Source organism: Delphinapterus leucas, unplaced genomic scaffold (genome assembly GCF_059928025.1).
Source record: "Delphinapterus leucas isolate spDelLeu-1000000601 "Yukka" unplaced genomic scaffold, BTC_Dleu_Yukka2 spDelLeu_asBTCV2_sq40, whole genome shotgun sequence".
Taxonomy (NCBI): domain Eukaryota; kingdom Metazoa; phylum Chordata; class Mammalia; order Artiodactyla; family Monodontidae; genus Delphinapterus; species Delphinapterus leucas.
In genome coordinates, this window is record NW_028322249.1 from 6,985,068 (window position 1) to 6,994,633 (window position 9,566).

A 9,566-nucleotide genomic window follows, 5' to 3' on the forward strand; every position below is an offset into this window, starting at 1 on the left:
ACAGTGTTTCTCTCTTTTGTGAACAGTTATGAAATTATTTCTACTTCAGAATATCAGAAAGAAATCACAGGACTATGGACAGTTTGCTGAGCCACCCTATCTATCTTAGCGTGAATCCTGGCAGGTGTAGAGCTCATAGTATGACCCTGGCACCTAAGTGTAGTTAAGTAAGCTTTCATTTTTCTTCGGCCTTAAAGCAAAGCAGCTTTCTGATAGGTATAATTTAGGAAAGTCTTCCAAGAAAATAGTTAAAGTCCACTTTAAATATCTCAGAGAAAAGCAATTTTGCAAAAGATCTATCAGCAAAAGCAAGGCCAAACACACCAATTATTTAGTGAGACTTGTATTGTTATATCATTGCTCATGTTGTTTCTTTATGCATTTACCTGGAAGAAGGCTTTTAATGTTCAACAATTCTCAAAGAGATAAAGACCCACACTGATGTGCCAGAAAGAGCTTTGCCCTGGAATTAGATCAGTTTAGGTTTGGCTACTTACTAGAATTAGGTAACATTCTTAATCTTTCTGAGCCTGTCTCCTATCTGCAAATAGGGATACCACTATCTATTACAGAGGGATGTGGTTAAATTAAATGACACATGTAAGTGAAATATATCCTTCCAGACTGAGAACATACCTAGTAAATGTTAAGTGATCTGCAAATATTCTGCTTTCTTGAAACGGATGAAACCTGTTATCATGATTTTAACCAATGGTCTAAATATCAAGACAATATTTAGTTAAAAGTTATAGCTGTTCTTTCACTGTCCATCTGCATTTTAACATATTCTAACATATTCTCCTTAATAAATTGTGTCAATATTAGTAACATTTGTCATTTCAGCTATTACTGTTCATATGTTTAAAATATTTCAATGTGATATAAGTCATTACTCAAAGGGATGCCTAGCTGGCTTTGTCAAAGATTTATTTTAAGTAAAAATAAAAGACTCATTTTCACCAAGTTTGATTGAACAGTGTATTCATTAACTGTATGAACTTTCTGGCCAACCCAATACAGTAGCCAAGACATGGAAACAACCTCAGTGTTTTCTTGTGGATGAATGGATGAAGAAAATGGGGTGCATACAACCTACTATTATTCAGCCATGATAAAGAAGGAAATCTGGCTATTTGTGACCACATGGGTGGGTTTGGGGGGCATTATGCTAAATGAAATGTCAGACAGAGAAAGATAAATACTTTATGATGTCATATGTGAAATTTAAAATACTGAACTCATGATAGAAAGAATGGAATGACGGTTGCCAGAGCTGGGGGTTGGAGGTGACGAAAATGAGGGAAGATGATCAAAAGGTAAAAACTTCTAGTTATAAGACAAGTGAGTAATGGTGATGTAATGTACAGCTCGGTCACTACAGTTAACAATGCCGTATTTTATGTTTGAAAGTTGCTAAGAGAGTAGATCTTGAAAGTTCTCATCACAAAGATAACATATGTAATTATGTGAATTAAGGTTAACTAAACTTATTGTGGTAATCATTTCGCACACTATATATATATCAATCATCACATTGTACACCTTGGACAGATACAATATTATATATCAATTAAATCTCAATAAAACTGCAAAAATTTCATTTATATTTTAGCATAAATATATCAAATTGGGTTTCTTGACAAGATGAATAATAACTATAGATAAAAGGAAATAAGATATTGTTGTTGCTGTTGTTTGCTTTTCCAGAGTGCAAAACACTAAAAAGGGGGGAGGTGAGTATGGGCTTGCAAATGCTGCTCCATGGGCCCTAATGCTGTGATACAGACATTTAGTCCAGATCTGAAAGACAACTTGAGTCATTTCAACAAATCTGCAAAACAGTCAGGTTCAAACATGAAGAGATGAATAGATATCAGTAAATTCTTTTTCACACTGCAAGCAATCTGCCTTCAGCTTTCAGCAAAACCTCAGTTTTCGGGTTACGAGGGTAACGGTTCTGAAGCAACCAGTACGATGCTTACACCAGTGCTTTCTCCCCACGATGAATAAGTTTTCAGTCTCCCCACCAGTGCTCATCCCTTCTCCCCTTAGCGTCTTGGCCAAAATTCAACCATCAGCCCAGAAAACCCTGTCCTGGTTTCATTGCCTTGTACATGACCACGTTATTTCAATCACCTTGGCACATTTATATTCCCTACTTCCTAAGGTAGGTAGTATATATATGAGATTTTAAATAAAAGAATGCCTGTAAAGTACTTAATGCTCAACTCCTACCACAATATGAATATTCCGTAACTGCTGACTAGCATTATTATTATATCATTTACATTAAAACGAATCTGTACTTTCTTTCACACACCCATGTTCTTTGTCCCCAACTGGGGTAAAGGAAATAAATGAACACTTATTGATTATCTACAGTGAGAGCATAGAATGCAGTGTAGGCTCTAGAATTAGTGGTGTTCAAGCCTGAAACTGACCTGGATTTGAATTCCAGACCTCTCACTTACTTAGACTTTACTACGCCTCAGTTCCCTTACTGATAATTAGAGATAATAGACATTTCAGGGACCACGGTAAGGATTAAAAGTATTATAATGTTCGGATCCAGATAGGGCACTCATTACCTCATTTAATGTAAACTGTTAGATAATCTGATTGAGTTTTGAGAATCCGATAACGGCTCTGCATCCTTTTGCTAAAAATAATTAGATAGGTAGATAACTATTCATAGCATTTTGCATATAATTCCAGGGCTTTGCTAATATGAAAATCAATCAAAGGCTTTAGTTGGAACAAAGAGCTCAGAGAAATTGTTATGGGGCAAGAATTATAATTCTTCTTGAAATATAGACTATCATCCTGGAGAAGAAAGAACATTTTAATGTGGTCAAATTTGGGTCAAAACCATGCACTTCCGTAATGGCGTCTCTACCAGGTCTTGATCTGACTGGGATTGAAATTTCTGACGTTACTGTCCCCATCACAGACTTGAAGACCTGGCAGACAATCAAGTGCAACCTATAGTTAAAGGTCGCTCATCTAAAAAAATGGGTATGTTACCACCATTCTGACAAGAGCATTATGAAGACTAAGAAAAAGCACAAATAAACTCTCCTAACACCTGACAGCCAAGTGACACATCTTTCAGCTCTTTCAATTCTTTTTCCTTCTTACCTTACTTATTTCCTTCACGTATCTGATCTACTCAACCATGTGATGGTCTTCATCTTCAGACATCTTGCTGTCTGGGCTGTTCAACCCTGTGACAGTAAAAGCACACTCACTAGGGACTAGGAGTTTGAGAAGGACTTAGAAAATTGTTTGACACCTGGAAAACATGGCTCCAGAATAGGAAAAAAAATCTGCAAAATTGAGATAAAAACTTGTGTAATTAATATTTTCAACTAATATTACTACAACAGCAATGTTACTCAGCTTTCATATAGTTATCTATAAATTATATTGGATATGTGACTTGGGCACATTTTAATGCATTTGATAACATTGAGGGTAAAGCTTCTAAAAGGGCAACTGCCTAGGACTGAGGAAGGTTTAAAAATGGCCCTGCACAGAATGAACTAGAAGTGACTTCAATGGGAGGGTGAGGCAGAGATGCTGGACCCGGAGAGTGACAGAGCAGGCGTACATTGGAGAGAGCTTTCCTACACAGGAGAGCCAAGAATTTGTTACTTATTGAGTGGGGAGCATGAAGGTAGGGGACCCTATAATGAGAATCCTAGGATTGCTTCTAGATTTCTAACTTGGATAAATGACAGGACGGTACTCTTTGGTGAACACTAAAGGAACAGCAACAGCAGCAAAAGTCAATGCCACCTTTAAAGTAAATTTGGCAGTCTTCTCCTTTTTGAATGAGTGAAAATGCATTAATTAAAGACATACACATTCACACACCTGCTAATATCTGCTCTTCTGCAATCATGTGTTTTCTGTAGAGCGTCTAAATATCTATTCCAGTTGAAGTAGTGCTTAAATACTTCAATATGCCTCTTTTCAGCCAAAAAGAAAAACTGTCTATGACTGTTTCAACATATTTTAAATATATGTATAATCATTGCCAACTTATCTGCTCTGCAGATACTAGTTTCCTATACGATATTTAATATCTCCCTTTACTGAAAGTGTCACTGCTCAGTATTATGATTAATGTTTTTCATTTTTATTATATGTCTGAATGTTAGAATTATTGATTAATCTCTTTATTAATGGAATGATCTTCAGCACAATGTTAAATACTCTTCTTCTCTACTATTATTATAATGTTATTTTAAAGATTTTCCATACAATTACTTTAAATGGGATTTTCAGACTTTTTCAGGCTTTTCGAAGTCAGTAGGATAGGCTCCAGTGAGTAAAAGAAATGCTGAAGAACAACAATATGAATTAAACAAACTTAAGTAGTTAAGAAAGCACTAACCTAGCCATTGAGAAATATATACTAATATTTACATAGTATGTACATATAAATCAATAGTTTCAAAATGAGATAATCCACTGAACAAAATATCTTAAAATGTGAATTAAAAGATGTTGTAGGGCTTCCCTGGTGGCACAGTGGTTGAGAGTCCGCCTGCCGATGCAGGGGACACGGGTTCGTGCCCCGGTCCGGGAAGATCCCACATGCCACAGAGCGGCTGGGCCCGTGAGCCATGGCCGCTGAGCCTGCGCGTCCGGAGCCTGTGCTCTGCAACGGGAGAGGCCACAACAGTGAGAGGCCCGTGGACCGCAAAAGAAAATAATAGTAAATAAATAATAATAATAATAAAAAAATAAAAGATGTTGTAAAACCTCTATATGATTAAAATACAAAAAAATTTATAAGCTTGGAATATAAATAATAAGTGCATTTTTGTCTGGGAGACAAGTTGTTATCTGGGAAACCTCAAGACATTTTGTAGATTATCGAAATCACGTTACTATCGATCTTGAGCATTTCTCCTATCAACTCTATAATTAGTACTGGAAATTAGCATTATGACTCTATTTCACTATCAGGAACACTGAAGAAACTATGTAAAGTGCTAAACCTTGGTTTTAACAAATAGAACACAATTCATCTGAAGAAGATGTTACAATGAACTGAGGAATTAAAAGATCTCAAAGTAGAGAAATTTCACTGACTGCAGTATAAACAACTTGAGGGTAGAGAGTTTCTGTTTTTCCTGTTTGCCCTCCAAATTTTGGAACAGTGTTATATGCACGGTGCAGGGTAATAAGCAAATATTTAACAAATGAAAAGTACTGAATTCATTACCTTGTGGTACAAATTAGGATTTCTTTTGTACTGTAACTAGAAGGTTTAATTTCAGCATTATGACTTATTAATGTCTTTATGTGATTCCCAGTTCTGTGTCAACCAAACTTATTTGAGTGATAATTAGAGGACTTCATGTTTATCCTATCTTCTAGGATTTCACTTTTGCATATCTGTTAATTCATAATTTTGATATTTTTAGAGCACAACCAAAGACTATAAAAACACATAGAGCAAGCACTTGCTAAAGAACTCTAAATATGAACTCAGATATGAAATTAGAGCCATGCTTGGTTATACTTCTAAGTGCTTCATCTAAAGAGAGACCTGCAACACTGCTGCATGAATTAATCACCTAGGGTGACTTTTAAACCTACCAACAGCTGGCCCCTCTATCATATCTGATTTTATTCAATAGTCTAAATGATAATAATTTTTTGATCAAGAACTTTATTTTACTGGTTGTAAAGGTGCGCACATGCAGGCGCACACAATCACCAGTGCTTTTAAAAATTGCGGGACAGAATTAATCATAATTATTGAGTTTAAATGTCATTTATCAACTTATTAAAGTGCAAGCAAGCAGGGAAAATAAGCTAAAGACAAGTCTTTCGTTTTTCAATTTATTTTTAAAATGTCTTGTAGAAATCTTTATGAAATTAACACAAAATGGTGGTACCAAAAATCTTTTTGCTTTGTTTATTCCCTAGTCTGTGGCAATGTAAACAGTGCAAGTTTACCCAGAATTTAAGTTAAGGAAAGCTATACTGTATTAAGTTTAGCCAAACATTGTCTAACTTGCAATCATATTTTTTTCAAATAAATAAAATTTCTATTCTCTTCCCTCTCTCCTCATCTCCCTTAAGGTATGTCAACTCTAACCCCGCCCCCCCCATACACACAACTTGTTGCCTCTGACATTATCTCCTCTACTAGACGCACTTTTGTACTTATTGCTACACAATAGTTCAACAATAAAATGTGATAAATGCAGGCAAAGGTGTTTCAAGAAAGAAGGTAAATGTCCTTACACATTTTCAACATAGAAACAGAATTTTTCAAAAATGAGTTACAAAACAGCAAAATTTTAAAAAAATTAGTTATAGATAAAGTTTGCAGATAATGTTGTCATTCCTCTTAAAAGAAGAGGGATAAGGCACAGAAGAAATGTAGTGTTGAGGACAATGCTGTCGTTATTACTTGTTTACCGTTTGATGGTGGGTAAAATAATTAATTTCATTGGGTTTCTCTTTCTGTGCCTCTAAAATGTGGATTCCCAGGCTAAGAAAATATTTCAAATCTTTTCTAGGTCGAAAAGTCACAGACCTTAGTGTCTGCGTACCATTTACAAAGGCCACATTTTCACAAAAGATAGCATTCTTGGAAAACACCTTTATAGAAAGAAAAAGCTATATTTAGAAAGTCCACTCAGTGTCCAGGGTTTTCTGAAGTCGTACTGCTGTTTATAACCAGGTGTAGGCCAGGAGGACAACACATTTGCTTTAATAACTGTCCAGATTTCTTGGAGTTAAAGATAAGTTTTTCATTATTCTGTTGACCTAAGAAATTATTGAAAATAAGAATTGTTCTAATTTACTTATTGAATTGCCCAGTTCTTACCTGGCCTGACATGAAAGGTGATTTAAAAGATTGCATTTAAGTTTGGACATATAGCCTTCATCCTGCTGTTTCATCACAGACCTCTTACAGGATAAACACGTGCAACCATTTTGAGTTTCTGAATGCGAGTGCTCCTTAGAGTATCTGCCCCTTATAAATTTCTTGCCAACTTACTCCACTTTGAATGCAGGTAGAAATTTATAAATTTATCCAAGAACTTATTTTTATTTTTATGAATCTTACTGGTTTTCTTTTAATACCGAGGACTTTATCAAATTCATGGACATTTGATAGAATAAAAAGCAAAAGCATAATTAGGAAAAATCCAAAAACCTCAAATAGAAAATAAGATGCTATGTTGTTAGTAACAGAAATTAGCACAAATGGACTGAAAAACTGACCACCATTGTAAACTGAGCTTTTAACTAGGGGAGTCGCCAGGAAAAGGAGGATTACCTGACTCAGGGGTCTTCTCCTCTTTCTTTGCCCTCTTTTAACAATCTCGAAAATTAAAGAAAGGCTGAAATGACAATAAAAATAATTTATTTCCCAAACCAAAGTATAAATAGCAATTTTAGTCGCTAGTGATTCTGAAATTGCCCTGAACTTTGTCCTTATAAAAATGCTCCAAGAATTACGTTTTGCAAATCCACAGATTTACTATCCATATTCAAGTCATTTATGTAGACAAAGAATGTAGCCAGCCTTATCGGTAACACAGGATGTTATAACCATCAAGCCATCAGCCACTGAAGCCACACCCAAAGCCGCACCCTGAGGGGATTCAGGATGGAGAAAACAGGATACTGGCCCTAGATAAATAAAGTGCAAATCAAGGGAATGATTCCCAGGAGACCAGATTCTTGCATCTCACCATATATAGAAAAGTGCTACATTTATTAACTTAAGATGTCTAGTTTCTTTAATTAACAGTAATCTTTTGATGTTCCAACTACCTGTTTGTTTTTTTGCAAGAACCCCTAAATACCCTGTGCCCTCCCTTACCTCTTCAGAACAGTCCCTCAGAGCTATCTGAGAGGCTGTCTCCTGACTTCAGTCCTCAGTATGTCCTCCACATAAAACATAATTCTCAACTTCTAGGTTGTGCATTGTTTTCCAGTCAACATTTAATTGTATGGCTCATGTGGGTACTATGCCTAAATGTAATGGGATGGGCTGTAAATTATTAAAACTAGATAAATTCTGTCAGCTCTACCACTAGCTGAGATCCAGGCTTTCACCTCTGGATACCTCTGGCAGATATGGGGTCTGTGTTGGTCTTAAAATTATTCTTAGAATAGTGGGGACTCATTCATTCTTTCAACACATTTTATTGCTTATATTCTATGTGTCAGTTACAGTGCTGGGTCTTGAAATACAGAAGTTAACACACGAAAATACAAGGATAAAACACATTTTCTACCATATTAACTTTTTTCATTCATCAATTCATCCCTAAGTCATTCAACACGCATCTTCTTATTGAATACTGATGAGGGGTCAAATGCTATGCTAAACACTCAGTATATAGCTGCAAACGAGATGGACAGGCCCTGATTTTGATGTCACTACTATCTTTTGTCCTGCCATATAATGGGACAGCTTCATTATTCCCTTTACCCTAAGTTTTTATCACAAATTGCTAATGAAAATAAAGCTGTTAGTGGAGTTTCAACATGCATAGGTAAATGAGAACACAGAACTCCCCTTTCTCATGTCCCGTTCTCCTCCTTCTAACTCCCTATGTGAACTCACTTTGGGCCAAGGACAAGAAGCTGTGACCCAATAAGAACCAAGCTGATTTCCTCACACTGACTGGGGCTATTGCTCACTTAGAAGGCTTGATGCTTAATTTTGATAAGCAACTAGAAGACCATGGAGACAACCTATAAAAATGATTTGTCTTGGGAGAAAATACTAAAGAGGGTTAATGTGCTGTTCCACATGTCTAACCTCCTGGGATTAAACCACAGGCACCAAGATCACCAAGTGTACTTGGCAACAATGAGCTAAAAAAAAAAAGCATCATACTGTTATTGTATTCATATTCCCCCAAGGCGCTCTCTGATAAACACCACAACCTCTAAGAGAATTGAGAACAGCTTCCTTGTGGGGTAGGTTATATAATATATATGCATCTTTTTCCAAGCAGTTAAATCATATCCAGCTATCAGCACACCTTACTCAAGGTGATCGTAATGTATGAGATTAAATGTTCCTACCTGATCGGAAACCTTCTTGTCCTCAATTCATTGGCTGTACTGGATTTTTTTTCTTCGGTCAGACCTTCAGACTTCTACCAGAAATCGTTCCTTTGGGGAAACCAGGCCTTCCCAGAAACTCAGGAAACTGAAATGGAGACAACAAGAGAGAAGGAAATTATTTGGACATATAGACCTCAATTGTTTGGTTTTAAGTAAACGTCCAAGCAAACATCTTCTACATGGTATAATAACTTTAGGGAAATTCACGGTTTATAAGTTTGGGTACTCATAAACTGAGCATATTATGATAAGAGTACAGGTTGCATTTTGTGTCTTCAACTCAAGCAAAGGCTTCAAAAAAGGCCCAGTTATCCTTTGTTCATTAAGACACAAAGAGAGGGCGAAAAGGGCAAGTTTCGAAGTCTTTTTCTTTACAATTTACTTCCTTTCTTCAGTCTTCAACAAGATCTTCAGGAAATTAACTTTACTAAAGTTAATTATTCATA

General features: G+C 36.0%; 1 long non-coding RNA gene across 2 annotated transcripts in view; it reads right to left on the reverse strand.

Annotated features, from left to right (window-relative positions):
- The window catches only part of LOC149743973 (uncharacterized), a 44,090-nt gene extending 34,781 nt beyond the window's left edge, over nt 1–9,309 (reverse strand). For both annotated transcript variants that reach the window (XR_016391635.1, XR_016391634.1), the window contains exons 1-3: nt 9,079–9,309; nt 7,313–7,376; nt 3,139–3,224 (exon numbers count right to left, since the gene is read on the reverse strand). This is a non-coding gene — a long non-coding RNA (uncharacterized LOC149743973). The remainder of the gene's footprint in view (nt 1–3,138; nt 3,225–7,312; nt 7,377–9,078) is intronic.
- Between the last annotated feature and the right edge of the window lie 257 nt (nt 9,310–9,566).